The sequence below is a fragment of the Schistocerca nitens genome, chromosome 3 (assembly GCF_023898315.1).
Source record: "Schistocerca nitens isolate TAMUIC-IGC-003100 chromosome 3, iqSchNite1.1, whole genome shotgun sequence".
In the NCBI taxonomy this organism is placed as follows: Eukaryota; Metazoa; Arthropoda; class Insecta; order Orthoptera; family Acrididae; genus Schistocerca; species Schistocerca nitens.
Genome location: NC_064616.1, coordinates 315,819,684 through 315,842,139, shown reverse-complemented (window position 1 = coordinate 315,842,139; position 22,456 = coordinate 315,819,684).

The window sequence follows — 22,456 nt, the reverse complement described above, 5'->3', positions numbered from 1 at the left end:
GAAGTTTTAATAACCAGCTCCTAAAAATGTTTTTATTTGTTTGTCGCTAAATAACTGTTCTCCTGGTACACATCGCAGTCCCAGCTGCAAGTACCGTAGCTGCTATAGGTGCCAAAATGAAGTGGTGCAACCCACAGGAGAAGTGAATTATCGTGAGATAATTCAATCAGTCTTTATCTGAAGGGGAACAACACTGCAACAATCCATGCTGACTTGGTGGAAGCGTACGACAGTGTACCATCGTGACATAGTGGTCAGGTGGCGCAGACACTTCCAGTGTGATCAAACACGTCTGAATTATGAACAAAGTGGAAAATCAAGAGTCACAAGAGAAGTAGAAGCCCTGGTGACCGGTGACGGCTTTATCACAATGGAGATGACAGAGGAAAAGCGGAAAGAAAATCAGTCGTGCATCAGTTTTCAGCATCAGGCACGACATTTCAAACATCACCGCCCGCTGGGTTCAGTGACTGCTCCCAATAATTCAAACAGGCAACCGAATCTAAACAACAGACTAAATATCAGGTCAATCCAAATTACATCCTTATCCGCCTAATCTCCAGAGACGAGAGCTGCGCGTATCAGTATGATCCCGAGACAAAAGAGCAAATGAAGTAATGGGAGCATGTGGACCCGCCGAAAAAGATCGAACCATCATATGGTATGATGATGCTGGGTGGTTTTTTGAACTGATACGGTGTGGTGCTAACAGGCTATGCCGTAAGGTGCAAACTATCTCAGGATAATACTACCGAAAGTTCTGAACGAGGTGACGAGAGACGGTAAAGACAAAGCGTCGTGAAAGCTGTCCACAGGGATATATTTGCTCCACGACAATGGTTCACATCATTCCGCAGACGACGAAGCTGCTTCTTGCAGCTATCACATTTTGTCTCACCTCCCGTATTTTCCTGACGTGGCACCCACTGACTTTTCCCCCTTTCTTCGTATGACGAAACGATTCCTTGAAAGCATTTGTAGAATGACGACGAGGTGAATTTCGAGGTGGAACGTTTCCCGAACCGTCAAACTGCAGACCTATAAAACCAAGGTCTCTACCATGTCACTTATCGTTTGGAAAAAACGTACCGATTTTAAGGGAAAACATGTAGAGGACTGACACCACCACAAGGTCTCACGATTGCAGCTTTTAATTATCGCCTAAAAATATAAAAAAAACCATTTTATGACTACTACCCGAAAAAATATCGCACTGAAACATCTGTGGACTGCTAGACTTTTTTTTTGTTGTGACAGTGCTGGAGCAGGCATACAGAGTATCTGGAGGCCACTGTAACTGTGGCGGGAGGTCCCATGGAGGTGACCGCATTAAAAGCTCATCCCGGGCCAGGCGCGCTCATTTCACGGCGCGCGCCTCTGCTCTCGCCTGAGCGAGACCCGCCGCTATACGTGCCGCCACGACAAAATAAGTTCCAGTGTCTACTGCGGAGCTGTGTGCTACATGCAAGACATGCTGCCTGTACAGAACAAACATCAGGTCTCTATCAATCAACAAATGATTAAGCAGTCGCACTCGAGAAAACATTAATCACTCCTTAAGATGGGAAACTCTTCGCTTTGGGGAGCTGCAGATGCGTAGAGCCGGTACAACGCTCTCGTGTAACCCTTCAGCACTGATGTAAATCATGGTAGTGAAGTAATTTGTGTATAACAGTCTTCGCTTCATTGCCGCATCATGTCAGACCTGCAAGGAATGGTGTGCAACTCACAACTACGTAACATAACGTACAAACAGCAGTAGTAAAAAGGACCTAATCGACAGGAACCGCAGACGAGCGTCACGCCTAGTCACTAACAATCTATTTCAAATTTCATATTCATATTCATATGTGCTTGCAGAAAGTCTACGGAGACCTGACAATGAATAAAATAACGATGAGTCGTTGGGCGAGGCATCTGCCATCATCGCAACAAGGTAGTGCATACCTGTCCGATCTCAGGCGTGCTGGAATGCCGCACACACCTGTGACTCCTGCAATGTTGAAATGTGTGGACATATTCATTCGAGGTGATCGACGGATCACAATCAAACACCTCGCTGCACAACTGGATGCCTCTGTTGGCAGTGCTGACACACTCGTTCACCAGTTGGGGTACTCAAAGGGTGTGCGCCCACTGCGTTCCTCGACACCGAAGTTCATAAAGAGCACCTTCCGACTTTCATTCGTTTGGCACAAAGAAGGATGCACTCCGCGGGAAGTAGCACGTGGCCTATGGGAAGCGAATGGCTTTGTTACCATCACAGCCATAAATCTAAGGGATTAACGTCAGATGAACGCGGAGTACGAGTACTACTGGGTCGTTTGGATAGATCCCTCGCTCATCAAACGTTTGTGTTAGGTATCGTCGTAAGAAGCATAGTAAACAGGGTCCTATTGTTCATTAACCATACCCACTGTCTTTCTGCAAGGGTAGCGAACTCTAATAGCGCATAGGATTTGTCCCGCCAAATCTGGTCATGAACAGCATCCGTTAATTGTTCTGTCAATTAATATGACCCTAAGACTATGTCACCCGCAATCTCTCCCCACACACTGATACTAAAGTGAAATCTGCTATCTTGCTTCCACGTTTACTTCAAGGCTTGCATTCTTCGCACAAGTTGTGATAATTATCATACTCTGTGAGAACCCCACCTCGTCCATAAATTAAACGCAAGCTGTGAATTTGTGATCTTCACAGCTTCGACTTAGAATTGTTTTGGTAGAAATGTAAGCTAGCAATATTTTCTTGCTGACTAAGAGCTTGTACATAACATGGAGCTGATACTGATAAAGTAACTGCTGGCGCAGAATTTACCAAGCAAGAGAGCTATTTATGCCTTCAGTAGCCCTACTTCGCAGCGTATTTCTTCAAGAACCACATTTTACATTTTCCAAACGCCCGCACTTCCATATTCAGCGTGCTGACTGTGGGAGGACCACAGAAATCCCTTCCCCTTGTTGCGAATTAAGTCGTGTCTGCAACTGGCTGAAATAATATGCTGGGCATTTTCCAAATAAAATGCGGCTTTGAGGCTTTGTGTCACCGTAAATAATACGTGCCTGTCAATTACCGTCATTGGCTCAACCATAGCAGAGTATAAGTCTGCTATTTCCGGCAGGGACTAACAGGACTCAATTTCACTGTTTAATATGTTCACACTCCCCGTAATCACTTACCTTGTTTTAGTGCCAACACATCCTCTAAACGCTACGTGTGAAATAATTTATGTAGAAAACAGTAGAAAGTGTGCTGTTTTTTACAGAAGCATTAGTAGGAAGTGTAACTAAAGAGACATACACAACCAATTAAAAAAAATCAGGAAAGAATGCTAATAGGAAAACGTCTTACATCACGGAATACTGAAAGTTCTCGTCAGAAGTAAAACGGTCCATGTATCAATAAGTATTTGTTTAGAGATGTATTTTAAAGTTCCTTTCTTTTGACCAGTATTATATTCTTTAAGATTGGGATCTTTTTTCTACAGTCTTGAATATCGTCAACAGGTAAATATACACTTGAGTGAAACGGGGCAGCACACCCAGATTCCTGAATAGAGTGGATTTTTAAAAAGCTATTGCATAGTGAGGCTTTTAATTATCATTTATTTTTGAAAAAGTTAAAAGTTGGCTGGAAAAGTATTAGTCGTTCGAAGGCTGTAGTTATGATACACAAACGGCCAATTCCTTTGCTGGATAGTTATTTCCTCTAAAATGCGAATGACCATCGCATCGAGTCACGTTTGTTGAGAACCTTACACTGATAAGCCAAAACATTATGACCACCGTCCACCGCGAGATTTGATGCCGCCAGGTGACGTTGCGGGCACGTGACGCGCTATGAAAAGTATGTAAATGCAGCCGAGACGGATCACTCTAGGTGAAGATATGGGTTGACTATGAGCAAATCCACTGAGATAAGCGACCCTGTCGAAGGATAGATTATTATTATTATTTCTTTACTTTCTCAGACGTTAAGTCTGGTTAAAAACGGAAAGTGACGCGGACCTTGATCTAGCGTCACTTCCTTTTAACTGTACGGTATGTGTTATATTGCTTTTAGGAACTTTCGGGTAATTGAACATGTATCAATAATTACAGATTTCTGTAGTTGTATATATAAGTTTGGATGTAGCTGTATTGCATTGATGTACTGGTGGATATTGTGTGGTATGACTCCTGTAGTTGATAGTATAATAGGTATAATGTCAAGTTTATCCTGATGCCACATGTCCTTGACTTCCTCAGCCAGTTGGATGTATTTTTCAATTTTTTTCCTGTTTTCTTTTGTATATTTGTTGTATTGGGTATGGATATTTCGATTAGTTGTGTTAATTTCTTCTTTTTATAGGTGAGTATGATATCAGGTTTGTTATGTGGTGTTGTTTTATCTGTTATAATGGTCCTGTTCCAGTATAATTTGTATTCATCATTCTCCTGTACATTTTGTGGTGCATACTTGTATGTAGGAACGTGTTGTTTTCAAAGTTTATGTTGTAAGGCAAGCTGTTGATGTATTATTTTTGCGACATTGTCATGTCTTCTGGGGTATTCTGTATTTGCTAGTACTGTACATCCGCTTGTGATGTGATCTACTGTTTCTATTTGTTGTTTACAAAGTCTGCATTTATCTGTTGTGGTATTGGGATCTTTAATAATATGCTTGCTGTAATATCTGGTGTTTGTTTGATCCTGTATTGCAATCATGAATCCTTCCGTCTCACTATATATATTGCCTTTTCTTAGCCATGTGTTGGATGCGTCTTGATAGATGTGTGGCTGTGTTAGATGATACGGGTGCTCGCCATTTAGTGTTTTGTTTTTCCAATTTACTTTCTTCGTATCTATTGATGTTATGTGATCTAAAGGGTTGTAGATGTGGTTATGAAATTGCAGTGGTGTAGCCGATGTATTTATATGAGTGATTGCTTTGTGTATTTTGCTAGTTTCTGCGCGTTCTAGAAAGAATTTTATAAATTGTCTACCTGTCCATAATGTAGGTTTTTTTATGTCGATAAATCCCCTTCCTCCTTCGTTTCTGCTTAATGTGAATCCTTCTGTTGCTGAATGTATGTGATGTATTCTATATTTGTGGCATTGTGATCGTGTAAGTGTATTGAGTGCTTCTAGGTCTGTGTTACTCCATTTCACTACTCCAAATGAGTAGGTCAATATCGGTATAGCGTAAGCATTTATAGCTTTTGTCTTGTTTCTTGCTGTCAATTCTGTTTTCAGTATTTTTGTTAGTCTTTGTATTTTTCTTTTAGGTCTTCTTTAATATTTGTATTATCTATTCCTATTTTTTGTCTGTATCCTAGATATTTATAGGCATCTGTTTTTTCCATTGCTTCTATGCAATCGCTGTGGTTACCCAATATGTAATCTTCTTGTTTAGTGTGTTTTCCTTTGGCTATGCTATTTTTCTTACATTTGTCTGTTCCAAAAGCCATATTTATATCATTGCTGAATACTTCTGTTATTTGTCTGTATCCTAGATATTTATAGGCATCTGTTTTTTCCATTGCTTCTATGCAATCGCTGTGGTTACCCAATATGTAATCTTCTTGTTTAGTGTGTTTTCCTTTGGCTATGCTATTTTTCTTACATTTGTCTGTTCCAAAAGCCATATTTATATCATTGCTGAATACTTCTGTTATCTTTAGTAATTGGTTGAGTTGTTGATTTGTTGCTGCCAGTAGTTTTAGATCATCCATGTATAGCAAATGTGTGATTTTGTGTGGGTATGTTCCAGTAATATTGTATCCATGATTTGTATTATTTAGCATGTTGGATAGTGGGTTCAGAGCAAGGCAGAACCAGAAAGGACTTAATGAATCTCCTTGGTATATTCCACGCTTAATCTGTATTGGCTGTGATGTGATGATATTTGAATTTATTTGGATATTAAGTGTGGTTTTCCAATTTTTCATTACTATGTTTAGGAGCTGTATCAATTAAGGATCTACTTTGTATATTTCCAATATTTGTAGTAACCATGAGTGGGGTACACTATCAAAAGCTTTTTGGTAATCAATGTATGCGTAGTGTAGTGAACTTCGTTTAGTTTTAGCTTGATATGTCACCTCTGCATCTATTATCAGTTGCTCTTTACATCCTTGTACTACTTTGCAACAGCCCTATTGTTCTTCATTTATAATTTTGTTCTGTGTTGTATGTGTCAATTTCTGCGTAATGACTGAAGTTAATATTTTCTATATTGTTGGTAGGCATGTTATGGGGCGATATTTAGCTGGGTTTGCTGCGTCTGCTTGATCTTTAGGTTTCAGATAAGATATTCAATGTGTAAGTGTATCAGGGAATGTGTATGGGTCTGCAATGTAATGGTTAAATAATTTAGTTAGATGTGAACGTGTTGAGGTGAACTGCTTTAGCCAGAAATTTGCTATTTTATCTTTTCCAGGGGCTTTCCAATTGTGAGTAGAATTAATTGCTTGGGTGACTTCATGTTGCAAAATTTTTACTTCAGGCATTTGTGGTATCAACTTGTATGTGCCTGTTTCTGCTTGTATCCACCGTGCATGCCTGTTATGTTGTACCGGGTTTGACCATATGTTGTTCCAGAAGTGTTCCATGTCTTATGTTTGGTGGATTGTCTATTTTAATGTGTGTTATCTAATGTCTGGTAAAATTTCTTTTGGTTTGTGTTGAATGTTTGGTTTTGTTTCCTTCTATTTTCACTTTTTTGTATCTGCTAAGTCGTTTGGCCAATGCTTGTAATTTCTGCTTCTTTTCATCTAATTGCTCTATCGCTTCTTGTTGTGAGATTTTACCTAACCTTTTTCGTTTTTTCTCTGATATTTCATTTCTTATAAATTGTGTTAGCTGTCCTATGTCTTTTCCCAGTTTTTCTATTCTGATCTGTAGCCTGTGTTGCCATGCTGGTTTTGTGGGTTTCTTCTGTGTGTTGGTTGGTTCTGATCTCTGCCTAGTGTGTATATTTAGTGTAGTGAGTGCTCCTATATAAACCAGTAGTTGTAACTCTTCCATAGTTGTGTTTTCATTTATTTTGTTGTGTATGATTGTGTTGATAGTTTTTATTGTTCTTTCGACTTGTGGGTTATTTGGCGGTCTCTGCAAGAATGGTCTAATGTCTGTATTTGTGTCTTTGTATTCTATATATGTCAGCTGAAATTTTTCTTCTATATCTAACATGTGTGTCACTTCGTGTTCTATTTGTGCTTGTTCTGGTGGCTGTCTTAAGATTTCGTTCTCCTCTGATTGTTTAATTGATGCGTGTTGTTCTTTGTTTGTTTGCTCTGGGATGTTTGAGTGCATTACTGTATTTTCTTCTTCTTCTTCTGATTGCACATTATTTAGTTCCAGTATTTGTTGTACTTGTCGTTTGATGTTTTCTAATTCTGACTGGGGTATCCTGCTATTTTTGATTATCACACGGATCTGATCAGCTAGTCGTCGTTCTGTTAAAAATTTTAATTCTGGGTATCTGGTAATAAATGTTGTGTATACTTGTGATCTGTATCCAGTTGTGTTGGTTCCTAAGTTTGTTGCTAGGTAATAACAGAACATGAGGTGTCGGTTAACTTCATCTGGCCCCCTCATCCTCTGTCTGTTTTCCTTCTAGGGTGGTTTCAGGAAGCATATCCTGCAAAACATCTCTATTTGGATTTAAATCCGTTTCCAGTTGGCTAGCAGTGTTGTTACCATTGTGGGCGGGCATAGGGTTCAAGCGTCGTCCCCGACCATGACTGCGCTTGTCCGAGGCTTCTTTAGATCTGTCCTGAACCAACTCTTCACACTAAAAGGGGGGGGGGGGTTAGCCCTATTAGTGGTTTGTTCTTTCCGTCGCCTTTTACGACTGGCAGAACATACCGGAGGCCTATTCTTTTCCCGGGCCTCCACGGGATTTATTATTATTATTATTATTATTATTATTATTATTATTATTATTATTATTATTATGCAAAGCATGTGAACGAATGTCTCGAAAACGACGAATCTGGCCGAATGTTCACGTGCTACTGTCGTGAGCATCTTCTGAAAGAGGTGGAAAGGCAGTGGAACTTCCACTAGGCGTTGAATGGTTGAAAGTCCACGACTCTTCGAAGAATGGGGCGTTCAGAAGCTTATTGTAAAGTAGGATAGATGATGATCTGTGGTATCTCTGCCAAAAGAGCACAATGTTCGTGCAAGCACAAGTGTTTTGGAGCACACCATTCATCGTTCCTTGTTGAACATGGAGCTCCGTAGCATACCACCCCAACGTGTTCACATATTGACCTAACGACACCGTCAATTATGATTGCAGTGGGCAAGGGACCATCGGAATTCGACCGTCGATCAAAGGAAACGTGTAGGCCCTTCACGTGAATCACATTTTTCGTACACTAGGTCGATGGTCGTCTCCACAAAGGCCATCGTCGAGGTGAACGGCGGCTCGAAACGTTCAGCATGCCACGAACACAGGCTGGTGGGAGCAGTATTTTGCTATGGGAGACATTCTTCTGCGCTTGCATGTGTCCAGTGGTAGTAATCGAAGACAAGCTGACAGCTGCGAGTCAGCTGCATCCTTTCATGCTTGACGTCTTCCCCGACGCTGATGTGATATTTCAGCAGTGTATTTGTCCATGTCTCTAAACCAGAAGCATACTACATTACTTTGAGGAACATTATAGTGAAATCACGTTCACGTCTCCACGATCAAATTCGCCTAATGGAATGGAACCCATCTGGGTCGCTATTGTGGGTCATCACCGCGTATAAAAATCAGCGGTCCGTTATTTACGCAAATAACATGAACTGTGCGTACAAAACTAACGCCACATACCTACGAAGAAGCTGCTGGGTCAGTGATACGCAGAATCAGTGATTTATTTCATCCCAAAGACGGACAAACAAGCTATTAAGCAGGTGGTCATAATGTTTTGGCTCTTCAGTGTACAGTCACAATTGACAGCGGAATATATGCCACACGTGCTATCGCCCCTACTCTCCGATTCTGTCTCCATAAAGCTGGAGTGGTGGGATATTAGAGGTACTAAGCACGATAAGCCTTAAACCTCCGCACGTATTGTCCAGAAGGAAGGTGACTGCACGGAGCGGTATTTCCTGCCACAGTATACCTTGTCCTTCGGTCAGCTGGATTCACAGCTGATGAAACTGTTGCTAACATTTCAAAGCAGAATGGGACACAGAACCCTTACAGTCACACTGCACAGCTGCCAACACCACATTCCAACTAAAAAGCTAACCTCCGCCACTGAGCCCAGAGAACCACCCGATGCCAACCACTCGTCATATCAACATCTGCCATGTAGAGGCCTGGAAAGGTTGACCTCTATATGGGTGATCGAATTGGATTTTAAGTGGTCAGGAATGTAGCAGTTCACCACGCTGACTAGAGTAGTAGTGAAGTGGCGGGAGGATACTTCGTTGAGCAATGCAGTGTCATGGGAACGGCACTGTTGAACGCTCGTATCATTGTACAGCAAACTACAAACACTCATGACGTGCTCAGAGATGCCACCGCCGCCAAATTGTAAGCTGTGTACAGACAATAAAGTGGTGGTGCCATCAGCAAGCGGCCTGTTGTCACTGTCAGCCTGCAGTATTTCTCGGCTGCTGAAGTGATGACGCCAGCGACTCGGCAAGGGCGCTGACTCCAGTAGCTGACGTCAGCCCGCAATAGCATAGCAGCCACACAAACTAGAGGCAGCCACGGGGCTTGGAGGAGGCGCGGCAGATTGCACTGAATCAAACCGTTAACCCAATGTGGAGGACGCGGCTCAGCAACAGTGCTTGCCCACGCAAGCGGAGGCGGATAGTGGTAGAGGTTGCCCACACAAGCGAAGGCGGATGAATACCTTGTAGTGCCCCCAGTCTTGAGCCGAAGATTACTAGGGCAGGATCTGTCCGTGATGGGGGCCCACTAGTAGCCCACCTGTTGGAGAGCGCTACATCAGCCTTACCATAAATGGTAGGTCTACGGCTAGCAGAGGCAAAACTCGGTTGTTGACTGATGTCGACTCTAAAGGTACGTTGTCCAAGACGCGACACACACTAGCGACTGCGACGGGTTGCTACGTGACGTCAGAAGCTGGCTGCTGGAGCATGCGCAGTTCGAGTTCGGGATGCGACGCAGGACTGTTGCGGCAGCTGCCGCAGCACTGCACCAGTGAGCAGTGTTGCGACGGAAGTCTGACGACACAAAGACGTACGGCTGCCAGAAGTATGTCGAGCCAGTCAAGGAAAACTGAAATGAGCCACTCACAGGATGTGATGCTCTGGTCTCGCAACATCCTTGCCTTTACGATTTGAAGAACCATAAATATAGGGACACTGTTCAGAGACAGAATTTGGGAAGAAATTGGTGCACAGTTGAAACTGGCGGGTGAGTGAAATATATATTATTTTCCCATTAATGCAGATTTTTCAGTCCTGTTATGAAAATCAGTATAATCCATACAGATGTAGAATTAGAATGATAAAAATGAACTTGCAGGTCAATTTTCGCATTACTCTTTTTTTTTTGACGATAAAAATTGAAAACTGCAATTACATTACAAAATGAAAAATCTAAAGTACAACGAGAAAGTTACATTTTACAATACCTTTACTTTGAAAGTAAACGGTAGATTGGTGTCTTGATATTAAACTAATTTGAACGTTTTTTCGCGTTTTTGACATTTGTTGGTTTTGTTAGGACGTCTGCTTCTACTTGGGTATCCTCGTCCAGGTTCAGAAGAAAATACTAGAGGTGAGTTATTTATCCTCTTCCCAAGAATGAGAAGAAAATATATTGAAGGCAGCATGTCTTTACTTTTAAGAAACCTACATTTCGTGGCATTTTAAATGAAATTGTCAAGAGCATATGGAGAAATATTAGTAACTCATACCGGAGAAATATATATGACATAAAATGGTTTCATTAGGTCCAAATGTGTCAGCGAAACAAAACAAATGCATTCTCTATCGTGTGATGACCACATGATTCACGTTGCGCGTCGACAGAACTGGCGGCTGGTCGCGACGCTCCCGAAGATATATGAGCCCAAATCAAGGAAACGGAGATCTATATCATTCTGATCTCAACTTTAAAAATAATTTCGATATGTTAGCTTCTTTTCATCGGCAACGATGTATGACCTAACGTGAACCATACGCAAAGTAGCCAGCGACAACATTTTTCACTGTACACAATTCAAATTTTATGCAGTAGGTTACTTCTAAATTAAGTACCGGAATAACTGTGACGAATATCGGACAAATAGGCACCTTATTATCAAGCTGTGATGTGAAACTGTAAGATAAGCAAACATCAATTTTTTGTGCCTTTTACTTTCCTCACAATCGATAGAGAAGTAATATACAGCGAAAAAAACACGCAAAACCGGAAGAGATACTTTTCAATTTTTTAAAGTAGGAGAATCTGTATCGAAAAACTAACTCTGGGAGCCAATGTAACTTTGGTCCATTAACATACAGTATTTTTTACAGCAAGAAAATCGGAATTCTTATTTTTCTTATGTATTTGAATCCGCCGCCGCCGACCAGAGCTTGGGAAACAGCGACGACTCTTGTCGCGTTGCGGCCTTGTCGCCGTCTGCCAGGGTGGGAAAAGAGGAGGGGGCACCGTCGTAGTCGCAGCCAACTGTCGCGTCTTGGACAACGTAGCTTCAGTTACGTTGTGCAAGACGCGACAGTTGGCTGCGACTGCGACGCTGCCCCCTCCTCTTTTCCCACCCTGGCACACGGCGACACGGCAGCAACACGACTGGTTGAGATCAGAATGATATCGATCTCCGTTTCCGAGATTTGGGCTCATATACACTCCTGGAAATGGAAAAAAGAACACATTGACACCGGTGTGTCAGACCCACCATACTTGCTCCGGACACTGCGAGAGGGCTGTACAAGCAATGATCACACGCACGGCACAGCGGACACACCAGGAACCGCGGTGTTGGCCGTCGAATGGCGCTAGCCGCGCAGCATTTGTGCACCGCCGCCGTCAGTGTCAGCAAGTTTGCCGTGGCATACGGAGCTCCATCGCAGTCTTTAACACTGGTAGCATGCCGCGACAGCGTGGACGTGAACCGTATGTGCAGTTGACGGACTTTGAGCGAGGGCATATAGTGGGCATGCGGGAGGCCGGGTGGACGTACCGCCGAATTGCTCAACACGTGGGGCGTGAGGTCTCCACAGTACATCGATGTTGTCGCCAGTGGTCGGCGGAAGGTGCACGTGCCCGTCGACCTGGGACCGGACCGCAGCGACGCACGGATGCACGCCAAGACCGTAGGATCCTACGCAGTGCCGTAGGGGACCGCACCGCCACTTCCCAGCAAATTAGGGACACTGTTGCTCCTGGGGTATCGGCGAGGACCATTCGCAACCGTCTCCATGAAGCTGGGTTACGGTCCCGCACACCGTTAGGCCGTCTTCCGCTCACGCCCCAACATCGTGCAGCCCGCCTCCAGTGGTGTCGCGACAGGCGTGAATGGAGGGACGAATGGAGACGTGTCGTCGTCAGCGATGAGAGTCGCTTCTGCCTTGGTGCCAATGATGGTCGTATGCGTGTTTGGCGCCGTGCAGGTGAGCGCCACAATCAGGACTGCATACGACCGAGGCACACAGGGCCAACACCCGGCATCATGGCGTGGGGAGCGATCTCCTACACTGGCCGTACACCACTGGTGATCGTCGAGGGGACACTGAATAGTGCACGGTACATCCAAACCGTCATCGAACCCATCGTTCTACCATTCCTAGACCGGCAAGGGAACTTGCTGTTCCAACAGGACAATGCACGTCCGCATGTATCCCGTGCCACCCAACGTGCTCTAGAAGGTGTAGTCAACTACCCTGGCCAGCAAGATCTCCGGATCTGTCCCCCATTGAGCATGTTTGGGACTGGATGAAGCGTCGTCTCACGCGGTCTGCACGTCCAGCACGAACGCTGGTCCAACTGAGGCGCCAGGTGGAAATGGCATGGCAAGCCGTTCCACAGGACTACATCCAGCATCTCTACGATCGTCTCCATGGGAGAATAGCAGCCTGCATTGCTGCGAAAGGTGGATATACACCGTACTAGTTCCGACATTGTGCATGCTCTGTTGCCTGTGTCTATGTGCCTGTGGTTCTGTCAGTGTGATCATGTGATGTATCTGACCCCAGGAATGTGTCAATAAAGTTTCCCCTTCCTGGGACAATGAATTCACGGTGTTCTTATTTCAATTTCCAGGAGTGTATCTCCGGGAGCGTCGCGACTAGCCGCCAGTTCTGTCGACGCGCAACGAGAATCGTGTGGTCATCACACGACAGAGAATGCATTTGTTTTGTTTCGCTGACACATTTGGACCTAATGAAACCATTTTATGTCATTTCTCCGGTATGAGTTACTAATATTTCTCCATATGCTGTTGACAATTTCATTTAAAATGCCACGAAATGTAGGTTTCTTAAAGCCAAGTGATCAAGCAGAACCCATTTTCTTGGTTTTGCTGAGGCATCTGAACCTGTTCCAAGCTTGCTTTCTCATTTATTTCTCTGATACGAGTCCCGAATATTCCTCCATCTGTTTTTGCACATTTCACCTAAAATTCCAATGAAAGATAAGTTTATTAACAAGCGCACGATAGCGTCATTGCATTGTTTCAAGTTCTTGACAACAAGATAGGGTTACACCTTAAACATCTCTAGAATTTTCATTCTGAACGTCTACAGTATACACTGGCAGAAATGTGGAAGAAATAATGTCCGTGCTTGTTCACAAAATTTCCCCAAATTATACTTGTCAGTTTCTTCCATGCAGAAACTTTTGGAACAAGCTAAGGGAACTTTCATAGCCGACAGACCCTTTATTCCCATCCAAATGAACTTCCAATTTCTTATATTCTGACAGCATACATCGTTATGGATGGCATGAACATTTAATCTTGCCAAGCTGCACTCAAAAGCTGACTCCAGGATTTACAAAAGACGAATTTCAATTGTGAACTGTGTCAGACCAGAAGGGCCTTGTAAAACAGTTGTGCACTTTTGGCACAAGTTTTTGGAGCACCATCTTCTACCAATGAATTGAAGTGAATGTGACAAAGTACTTATTGCAGCATACTGTTTGCGCAATCTGTTGAGAAACGCCTTCCTCAAAAACGAACATCTATTCATTACAGAAAGCTGTACAACAATCTGGTGGTGGTTTTTCACAACTAGAAGGTATCATCAAGACACCAATCTACCGTTTACTTTCAAAGTGAAGGTATTGTAAAATTTAACTTTCTCGTTGTACTTTAGATTGTTTATTTTATAATGTACTTGCCGTTTTCAATTTTTATCGTCACAAAAAAGAGTAATGCGAAAATTGACCTGCAAGTTCATTTTCATCATTCTAATTCTACATCTGCATGGATTATACTGATTTTCATAACAGGACCGAAAAATTTGCATTAATGGGAAAATATTATATATTTCACTCACCTGTCAGTTTCAACTGTGCACCAATTTCTTCCCAAATTCTGTCTCTGAACATAGTGTCTCTATATTTAGGGTTCTTCAAATCGTAAAGGCAAGAATGTTGCGAGACCAGCTCACAGAGCATCACATCCTGTGAGTGGCTCATTTCAGTTTTCCTTGACTGGCTCGACATCTTTCTGGCTGCCGTACGTCTTTGTGTCGTCCGACTTCCGTCTAAACACTTCTCACTGGTGCAGTGCTGCGGCAGCTGCCGCAACAGTCGCGCGTCGCTTCCCAAACTCTAACTGCGCATGCGCCAGCAGGCAACTTCTGACGTCACGTAGCGACCCGTCGCAGTCGCTAGTGTGCGTCGCGTCTTGGACAACGTACCTGTCCTGCTGGAATTGCTCAAGTCTGTCGGAATGCACAATGGACATGAATAGATGCACGTTATCAGACAGGATACTTACGTACACAATTTGAAACGACACTCATCCGACCAGGCAACATGTTTTCAGTCTTCAACCGTGCAATGTCGGTGTTGACGGGCCCGGCGAGGCGTAAAGCTTTGTGTCGTGCAATAACCAAGGGTACACGAACGGGCCTTCTGCTCCGAAAGCCCATATCGATAATGATTCGTTGAATGGTTCGCACGCTGGCACTTGTTGATGGCCCAGCACTGAAATCTGCAGCAATATGAGGAGGAGTTTCACTTCTGTCACGTTGACAGATTCTCTTCAGTCGTTGTTGGTCCCGTTCTTGCCGACTGCAGCGACGTATTCTACCTGTTTACATAACTCTGTATTTGAATACATATGCGTATACCAGTTTCTTTGGCACTTCAGTGAATAATAATACCAGGTACAGTACGTAGCAGTATGAATAGGTTTACTGATAAAGGGTTGACCAATATTCACCTAATGTACGAGTCCACTGAATGCGAGACTGCCGCGAAGACGCTATGTTGAGCTGTTTCCGGAACGACGGCACCTACATATTGAATACATATTCTGTTTGAGTGCTGGACGTTTTGATGATTGTACATTAATTGTTTCCTCACTGTTCTGAAGGTGTATATATATAACACTGGTAAACTGAATGAACGGTGATTACATTATTACTTTGAAACAGGTCATCGGAGACCACAACTCCCTTTATACGAGGGTTAAATGAAAAGTAATACCTCCACCTCCGTTAATTGGGTTTGGATGGGAATATTTCAATAAATCAAACGCAGATATAATCCTTAGAATGTGATCTTTAATTACCAATATTCACTTTGCCACATAATCACCAGCCAATTAGATATATTTCTGCTAACGATGAACAAGTTTTCTGAAGCCGTCAAGGAAGAATCCGACACATTGTTTCTGCAACCACAGTCTCACAGTTCTCTCAACGTCTTCATCAGAATCATAATTATGTCCCCACAGATCACCTTTCACTATCAGGAACAGATGGAAGTCAGACGGTGCTAAATCTGGACTGTATGGAGGATACCGTACGGTGGTGAGATTCTGTCTCTGAAGTTCTGCTGTGGTGGCACGTGAAGTGTATGGTTTGGCATTTTCATGCTGCAGGAAAACATTTCCCTTTTCCTTTCGGACCCTTGTTAACCACCGTTTCAGAGTTTACAGCGTTGAGATGTACCGCTCTGAATTTATTATTGTTCCACGATCAAGGAATTCAACATGGATAACACCATCCGCCTCCCAGAACACTGTGGCAATGATTTTTCCAGTTGAGGGCGGCGTCTTTAATTTCTTTTTCTTGGGCGAGTCTTTGTGTCGATATTCCATATACGTAATGGTGTACGCACGATTCGTCTCCTGTCACAACTCAATGGAGAAAGGCGTCACCTTGAGTCCCGTAAGGCGGGAGGAGTTCCTGGCAAATTTCAAGTCTGTGCGTTTTCATTTCAGGAGTCTGCATCAGGGGTACCCATCGTGCTCAGATCTTCCGATATCCAAGCAAGCAATAATGTGACCCACACTTTGTTAAATGCCGATTGAGCTTGCAGTTTCTCTGAGTGATACGACGATCGTCCTGAAACGATCTGTCAACATTTTGCTTTTGAAACTTGGTGGTTGCTGTCACAGGACGTCCAACTCTGTCACGCAGGTCAGATGTTCCCACCTCAACATCTTTAAACTTACTCACCCAACGACGCACAGTACTCGCATCAATACAATCACCATAAACTACTTTCATTCTCTGATAAATCTCCGTTGGGGTTACACCTTCTGCTGTCAAGAATTCAATTACTCCACTTTGCTTAAATAGCATTGACCAACCGCCTGCGCAGGATTCCATACTTTACACTGTAACAACATAACCGTTCAATGCTACGGCTTCCCGCGAACTGGAGCTGTAGAGAAGAGGCAACGGAACAAGACAGTACCTGCCGCATACCGATGCTGCCATCTGTTTAAGAGTTACGAAGGTGGAGGCATTACTTTTCACTCAACCCTCGTAGTGAAACACTCAGGAAACGTCCTCAACATTCTCCGAAACTTTGTCCTGGCTCTTTTTTCTGATAGTTTTGCTGGCGGTTCTACTCTCAAAAATTTGGTGGTGATGTTCGCAGAGATATAGTTAATAAAAATAAGAATTCCGCGTGGAAATAACTATTTTACGTATTACATAAAAATGGAAGTCAGTGAGTGAAGCAAGACTTGTGGAACCCTGCAGCCTCTATTTTTGACGGTGTATGATATTGTTACAGAATTCAGTAAGGTAAAATCCAGCAGGTGTTAACTTTATACATAAAAAAGGCTGACATTCTCTTATTTTAATTTTGACAATTACTTTCTTAAAAAAATAATCACATTAATTTTATTTTTGCTCAATTTAACTGCAACTCCTTTATTTCATTTCTCAGTCCGCTCTTATTTAAATGAACCATTATGTATTCAGTTGGAAGCATATTTTTTTATTTAGGAAAATCAAAGTATTTCTAGAGGTTATTAGAGCCACCTACATCGTATGGGTGTTCGCTGGTTCTCCTATTAACGAAACCATTTAGTCTGCAGTCACTTTAAACCGATCAAGTTGCTGCACGTGCATGCGTCAGTCCAACTCGCCCGGTATGAAATGCCCAGTAATGTCGCGTGCGCGATTTGTACGTCTACATACATACAGTGCACATTGTTGAACATTGGCTCGACAGAGGACAGTCACTACGTGTTCCTCTGTAGACCTAACGACAACTATAGTTACGATTGCAGTGGGCATGGAGACTGGACCAGGAAATGGAACCACGTCACCTGTTAGGATGAATCTCCTTTCTTGCTACACTTGGTCGATGCTGATGTCGTCATGCGTCGTCTTCCTAGCGAACAGCTGCTTGAAACATGCCATGTGCTACTGACACTGGCCTACAGAGGCACTACTATCCTATGGTGGACATTCACCTGGGCCTCCAATGGACCTGTGTTATTAAATACAAAATTTGTGCTGAAATCCGCTCGCTCCTACTGGATCCCCAGTTGGACCTATGATGGCTTCGCCAATATTCTATCAATCAGACTTCTTTTATTTCGACATTTTTGTTGTGCATTCTTGGATAACAGAAGCAAGGGTGGTACCTGTATTCTTCTATAGCGTACATTACTCTTCCTTCCGATCACTTCATCACTCACAACTCAAATCAAAAATAAAAGTAGTTCGCATACAGAAAAGCAAAGGACTGTTATCTATGTTCCTACCACTGAAGCGGAGAAAACTCCGTCTTTCTTTGCTGGTTTCCTAAAATACCAACAACGTGCAGCACACGAGCGAATATGAGCGAATGCGAACCCAACAAGACCGAATTCTGTTCGCTCGCGATCGCCTTTTATTTACCACAGGGAAAAGTCTCCTTCTTTGATTCTCGTTAGCTTTTTTGTTTGTTTGTGTTTTCTCCAGTGTGTATCAGACTGGAGGGCAGCGCAGAAGTGACGGGTCATCAGCATGTCGGCTTCCTTCCCAAGTCATGGGCAGTGCATAAGTAATAAGGATGGCGCTTCTTCAGTGAAGCTCTATGCAGGGATCTTGGTATCGAGCACCTGAAGAAGCTTGGAACCTTCAGCACGATTTGTCAGCTGCACTAAACGTCAGGTTACTGCACAGGAAATGACAAATATGGCAGTGAGACATTCATTCACTAACTCTGTAGAAACATCGTTAGCAAAGAATATGCACCATCCGGTGCAGCACTTCTTGCCAGAAGAGTTACAAGAACACGAACTCCAAATCCGCAGAACTTACATAATAGGATGTAGAAACTACTAAAAAGGTGCCAGTGGCACTTTGGCCATTGATAATTTTTTCTCGATATCAAATCGACCAGATGAGAGACCGATCTAATGTCTACGCATAGCGCAGAAGTGTCTCAATTTGTGTGCTACCCAACTTCGTCGATGTAGTGGTATATTATTTATAGCTGTGCCCAAGACTTTGTATACGTAGAATTTATTTCTGATTTATAAAGCTTCTTTGTGTGCAACGTTTAAAATAGCATTTTTGGGGACATGAAAGAAGAGCTTTTTTGTTTCACTCACATGGAAGAGAGCCATGTCGAGCTGCCCATGCGAAAAGTAACTGACACTTAGGTTACTGCCCTCGACATAAAATGTCTGGCCTAGTGCTTTAGTTATGGTCGTGGAATAACATAAGCTCATCAGGAATTGTACACGTTTAAAGCGAAATGGTAAATTTTTAGGACCACGCGGGATTCGGGGTAGATTTCGTCTTCAAAGTGCCATTATCAAGTGTTTTCTGAAAACAGGTTAGACAATAACAGTGAAATACATAACAAGTGATAACTATATAACAATCCAGATTTGTAATGCTTACTTACAAGTGTTATAAATTGCCTAAGATGGCATAGTGTCGTATTAAAGTACACTATTAGATACATTGTCTAAGAGTCGATATTTCTGGCAGAGCCTACTGCTTTGTTTCATTACTGAGTACACCATCTTGACTGAATGACAGATGGCTAAGAATCAAATTGTCTTGGTTACTGAAATTCCTGTTACAAGCAGCTGACCTTTTCTTTTCAGTCTTTAGGCTCAGTTATCTGCACTTATTCGTAAGTAATGTTCCAACACACACAACTGGATTTAAATGCCTAATGATACTTACATCATAAATATCGCTTCAAACCTCACTGGTTAATTAAAGAGTGAGTAGAAAAAGTAATTGTAATGTATTGTATTGTATTAATTCTGAATTGAGGCAAAATTACACAACTTAGATTTGGCCATGTGTTAATTCCACGTACATAGCCATATACTTACCTACTAATACGTACTTTAAACAACATCAATGACTAGCTGGAATTTTATATTTATGGATGCAGCGAATATTATGAAGAGGTTTGTTACCGTTTGTTTATGAGCAAACAACTTCATTCGCAGGAGAGCTTCTGTAAAGTTTAGAAGGCAGGAGACGAGGTACTGGCAGAATTAAAGCTGTGAGGACGGGGCGTGAGTCGTGCTTGGGTAGCTCAGTTGGTAGAGCACTTGCTCGCGAAAGGCAAAGGTCCCGAGTTCGAGTCTCGGTCCGACACACACTTTTAATCTGCCAGGAAGTTTCATATCAGCGCACACTCCGCTGCAGATTGACAATCTCATTCTGGGAACTTCATTGTACACTAAGATAAACAGGTACTGCAAAGATGTAACAACCACCAAAGAAAATAAATTGTTCCTAACCTCTGCTGTCCTACCGGACACTGATTCCAAAGACTAAAAAAAGATCAGCTGCTTGTAACAGGAATTTCTTTGACCAAGACAATTTGACACTTAGCCAACTGTCATTCAGTCAAGATGGTGCACTCAGTAATGAAACAAAGCAGTAGGCTCTGCCACAAATATCGACTCTTAGACAATGTGTATAATAATGTATTTTAATACGACAGTATGCCATCTTACGCAATTTATAACACTTGTAAGTAAGTATTACAAATATGGATTGTTATACGGTTATATCACTTGTCCCTTTAGTCAGCCATAGTGCCAGTAGTGTCAGTGTCGTCGTAACTGCCGTCTGCTTCACGTCTGCTGTGCAGCGAGCCACCTTAATTTAACTATTAACTGTATTTTTCTTACTTGTCACTTCTTCCGTGTGTTTTTGCTTTTAGGAAGCTTTAATTGTCGAGTGCTAGTAATAGTGTTCCATAGATTTCGTGTTTGTTTTGAATACAGTCAGAGAGAGTCCCTTTAGTCAACCATAGTGCCAGTAGTGCTAGTGTTTGTTTTCAATACAGTCCAGAGACAGGTAGTGCTATTTTCATTGTTTTCTACAAGAAGTGGCTAGCAACCACAGGTTAGTCAACAATCAGCCGCCTTTAGTGAATTAGCAGTCTAGTTAAAAGTTGATTAACTCTCTACAGTAAATTGATTTCATAGAATGGATAGGATGTGTGACTGCCGTGTACGGACGCAGGAGGAGCTGGCCACTGTTCGCGAACAGCTGAGCGTGTTGATGGCCGCGGTCAGCCGTCTTCAGGCTGCTGCCTCGAAGTGTAGCGGCAGTGGGGTGTCTGGTGCGTCGCATGGTACACCCCAGGTGTTACATGCTTCACCCACTGTCCCTGCTGTCGAGACATCTTCGCGGGTACCGGGCGCGGTTGGGCCACCCTCTCCCCAAGGGGAGTGGCGGGTTCAGCGGCGTTCGCGGCGCACGAGGCGGAGGGTAAATGTGGAGGCTGGCCGTGTGGCATCGCCCGCTCTGCCTGTTAGTGGACATGTGGCCGCTCCTTCACCAAGATCCGAGCAGGCACACGGGGGGAGGGGGTTATTAGTTATTGGGAGCTCCAACGTTAGGCGGGTGATGGAGCCCCTTAGGGAAATGGCGGAAAGGTCGGGGAAGAAAGCCAGTGTTCACTCTGTCTGCTTGCCGGAGGGTCTCATCCGAGATGTGGAGGAGGCCCTGCCGGCGGCGATAGAGAGCACTGGGTACACCCGACTACAAATTGTTGCTCATGTCGGCACCAATGACTCCTGCCGTCTGGGTTCAGAGGTCATCCTCAGTTGGTACAGGCGGTTGGCGGAATGGCTTCAACCAGAGGCTCAGACGATTCTGCGGAGATCTGGGGTGCCAATTTCTCGACCTCCGCTATCGGATGGAGAAATGTAGGGTCCCCCTGAATAGGTCAGGCGTGCACTACACGCCTGAAGCGGCTACAAGGGTAGCGGAGTACGTGTGGAGTGCACATGTGGGTCTTTAGGTTAGAGAATTCCCTCCCTAGGCCCGACAAGACGCCTCCTGAGATGCGGCAAGGTAGGAGTAGGCAAAATGCAACAGGGAATAACAATATTAATGTGCTAATAGTAAACTGCAGGAGCGTCTATGGCAAGGTCCCAGAACTGCTCTCATTAGTAAACGGTCACAACGCCCATATACACTCCTGGAAATGGAAAAAAGAACACATTGACACCGGTGTGTCAGACCCACCATACTTGCTCCGGACACTGCGAGAGGGCTGTACAAGCAATGATCACACGCACGGCACAGCGGACACACCAGGAACCGCGGTGTTGGCCGTCGAATGGCGCTAGCTGCGCAGCATTTGTGCACCGCCGCCGTCAGTGTCAGCCAGTTTGCCGTGGCATACGGAGCTCCGTCGTAGTCTTTAACACTGGTAGCATGCCGCGACATCGTGGACGTGAACCGTATGTGCAGTTGACGGACTTTGAGCGAGGGCATATAGTGGGCATGCGGGAGGCCGGGTGGACGTACCGCCGAATTGCTCAACACGTGGGGCGTGAGGTCTCCACAGTACATCGATGTTGTCGCCAGTGGTCGGCGGAAGGTGCACGTGCCCGTCGACCTGGGACCGGACCGCAGCGACGCACGGATGCACGCCAAGACCGTAGGATCCTACGCAGTGCCGTAGGGGACCGCCCCGCCACTTCCAAGCAAATTAGGGACACTGTTGCTCCTGGGGTATCGGCGACGACCATTCGCAACCGTCTCCATGAAGCTGGGCTACGGTCCCGCACACCGTTAGGCCGTCTTCCGCTCACGCCCCA